We start from the raw sequence: 2,948 nt of genomic DNA, 5'->3' as shown, positions 1-2,948 counted from the left end.
TGTTATACTATAAATTTGCTAGAGTAGCATAACATAGTATAGAATCTTACTTGGACCAAAGCATATTTTACTCTGTGGTCTATATTATTCTGTGATTTTTGCAATATGTATTCATTTTCTAGCCATTTTCACCACATTTTTTCTGGTACCTGGTGCTTGCATCAAACTGATACCTCAGAAAGATGCTACAAGTAACCTAGTGTAAGATTGTTATATACATCATCTAGCTAGCTACAGCAGTCATGGAGATACAGGGGGATTTCGACACCTCTTTGTAGTCTTGTGCGTTATTTTTGGTGGCCACTGTATGCATGGCCATTTCTCTGTCCTCCACCAAGCCCACCCACCTTCTGCCTTGCTGAGGACTGTTGAAGACATGGGCTATCCTGCAATGGTGTTCTTGAACCCGAATGATAGTATCCTCGTGAAGTCTTGGCAATGTATGACGACGCACAGTAATACTGTATGAGCTCAAAGACATTGCATCTTGGCACAGATAATGGCTGATAAAACATTTTGGCCACATATGTTACCTTGAAAGGATATTAACCAGGATATGGCAGTGATCGGCCCGGCTTCAGCTTCACAAGCAGCTGCTGGCTCATCTCAGCGAAGTTGTTCTACAATTGTGCATCCTGCTGCCCAATGCTGCCAATGTGTCCGACAATGCTCTTTCGCACGCAGCTATGCATATTCTGAAGACAAAATAGAGGTCTTGAATACTGACTCTGGCCTCTGACCAACTGTTGGCAACCTGGCCTGAGTGCGGAGTTGGCTGCGCTGCTGGCAGGGCTACAAGAGTAAGAGTCGGCCTCCCTGCTGTTGAGCCCTTGGAGGGGACAAGATTACTATACCGCCGTCGCACAATCAATGCCTAGGTGAGCCTCTGGCACACTGGTCTGAGGGGTATAGAGCACCTCAGGCCATGGCTGGTGGTGCCGAGCTTGGTACCAGGGTGTGGCCAGCCCTCGATGTTGAGTGGATCTTGCTATTGCAGATGAGGCGTGGGAAAGCCCAGCAGGTTGAGTGTTTATTATGGTTTCACTCTCCTGGCTGTTATGCAAACCGAAATTGTGGAGATGTACACCCAGGCACCTGATGTCTGTTACCGCAGGTGGCTGCTGGCCGTAGTCAACCATTCACCGCAGTTCCCGACAAAGCATGGGATTGATTGCGCCGTCGGAAAGAAGTAGGGGGTCACCAATGTTGCAGAACATCCTATGACCTCAGGCTGCCAGCCACTGCAGCTTCCAATATTCTCTACAAGCAACATCAGCTGGCCCTTGTATTGCAGCTAGTATGCCCGACTACGGCGTGCTTACCACTCTCGTTGTTGAGCTTGCTGTGTGTGGCCCGCAGGCAGTGGTTACTGCTGCAAAGCAACCACTTAAGGACTTGGCCAAGAACTTATTCGTGTTCTTCAGAGTAGGGATCTGGCAGTAGTCTTTTTTTCTTGTTGAACACGAACCAATAAACATATGTCCAGCAGGGTAGTAGGTTGTGTCATTTCGACTCATTTGGCAATTGGCTTCTCGGCCTTGATTGAATTCCGGATACCGGCCTGGCTCATCATGGCACAGCTCTCGGCCAAATCTTGTGCCTTAAGCGCAATAAAAGATGACAATAGGGATTTTATCAGTAAAAGAGAGGCCCAAGAGGCACACATTAAAATTACAGCATCATCAGGGAAAGAGGCCGCGCCTTGAGTGCAATGGTCAGAGTCAGGCTCACACCAAGCCACCTCAGGCTGGCTTTTCAGCCGCCACAGAGATGAGCATTGCCAGCGTGCGCATATCACTTGATCTGCATACGTGCATCTGGCCAAATGAGCTATGGAAAACTTTGAGAAGAGTATGTCCATTGCAAGGGATGCAGTAGGTGGTTCCTGGAGGTCTGTAACTTGGACTTTGATGCTTTCCTATTTTGGATGGAATAAGTGTTATTTAACACCCACTCGGTATCGCACGAGGCATACCTTAATAGGGACTTGAACCTTTTCCCTCTTGCGTGCCATATATCATTGCACTGGGTCATTTGCATTACATACTGCTTTTTGAGCTCGTCATATTTCAGTATCACTGGCCAAAGTGCAAATAACGGTGTTTGCTGCTTACTATCTAGTGGTATCAAATAATTGTTCTCTCGGCGGATAGCAATTTAATTCTCCTGGATGTCCACGGTCCCCTCACTTCCCGCTGTGCCACAAGAGTGTCAAAACATATATTAGACACACAACTGTACAATACATGCTGGTGTATACTAAGCTAGATTCATTCTGCTGTGTCAGGGGATAGACACAAGAGGTAAACCTACAATGCATAGCAAGTCAGAATAATGCTATAGGATCTGCGGAGGCATGACTCACCTAAATCTTGAAACCGCCATGCATCCAGCGCAGGAAGCAGCACAGGACACGCAGCTAGTGATCTCGGATGCGCACCTCATCAACCGCCCTTCCCGCAATACTTGCGCAGCAGCGACGAGCTTGTCATGGGGCACATCGCGAGCAGCTCATGATATGAGCCGCGTAGCTGCAGGAGCTCGCGGCTGTGCTTATGCTGGACATTTCGAGGGCGTGTTCAAGCGCAAAACGCACACCCGGTGTTCGCACGCGAGCTAGACAGGGCCACGGCTGAGGTGTGCAAATGTAAGAGCATGGCATACCTTGAAATGTACGACACGGCGGTAGAGGTGTATGGTAGATGCCACAGTGGGGGGTGAATTTGGCGGACCTTCCATCGCCTGATGCAAGTTCAACTTAACAACATCGAGATTATATGATCTAATGAACTCACCAATACCGTGCCCGTAATCCGTAAGACACCGCATCCTTCGCTGTATATCCCGGCAACGTGGTCGTCGCGCCCCTAGCTCTTGTGGCCTGCAATACCTGTCGTATCATTCATAAGCTTCTTAGTTGCGCGGAAAACATTTTTGCTACTTTGGGG

This window comes from Phanerochaete carnosa, assembly GCF_000300595.1.
Source record: "Phanerochaete carnosa HHB-10118-sp unplaced genomic scaffold PHACAscaffold_11, whole genome shotgun sequence".
NCBI classification, from domain to species: Eukaryota; Fungi; Basidiomycota; class Agaricomycetes; order Polyporales; family Phanerochaetaceae; genus Phanerochaete; species Phanerochaete carnosa.
The sequence above is the reverse complement of the archived record's forward strand: the minus strand, read 5'-3'. Positions refer to the sequence as shown.